The sequence below is a fragment of the Abrus precatorius genome, unplaced genomic scaffold (genome assembly GCF_003935025.1).
Source record: "Abrus precatorius isolate BTA unplaced genomic scaffold, Abrus_2018 Scaffold93, whole genome shotgun sequence".
In the NCBI taxonomy this organism is placed as follows: Eukaryota; Viridiplantae; Streptophyta; class Magnoliopsida; order Fabales; family Fabaceae; genus Abrus; species Abrus precatorius.
Window position 1 is genome coordinate 46,932 of NW_020874443.1, and position 569 is coordinate 47,500.

Sequence of the window (569 nt, forward strand, 5' to 3'; positions counted from 1 at the left end):
TGGTGCGTTTTTCGCACCCTGGTGCCCTCCTGGTGCGTTTTTATGCACCCTGGTGCCCTCCTGGTGCGTTTTTATGCACCCTGGTGCCCTCCTGGTGCGTTTTTATGCACCCTGGTGCCTACTTGGTGCGTTTTTATGCACCATGGTGCCCTCCTGGTGCGTTTTTCGCACCCTGGTGCCCTCCTGGTGCGTTTTTATGCACCCTGGTGCCCTCCTGGTGCGTTTTTATGCACCCTGGTGCCCTCCTGGTGCGTTTTTATGCACCATGGTGCCCTCTTGGTGCGTTTTTCGCACCATGGTGCCCTCTTGGTGCGTTTTTCGCACCCTGGTGCCCTCCTGGTGCGTTTTTATGCACCCTGGTGCCCTCCTGGTGCGTTTTTATGCACCCTGGTGCCTACTTGGTGCGTTTTTATGCACCATGGTGCCCTCCTGGTGCGTTTTTCGCACCCTGGTGCCCTCCTGGTGCGTTTTTATGCACCCTGGTGCCCTCCTGGTGCGTTTTTATGCACCCTGGTGCCCTCCTGGTGCGTTTTTATGCACCATGGTGCCCTCCTGGTGCGTTTTTCGCA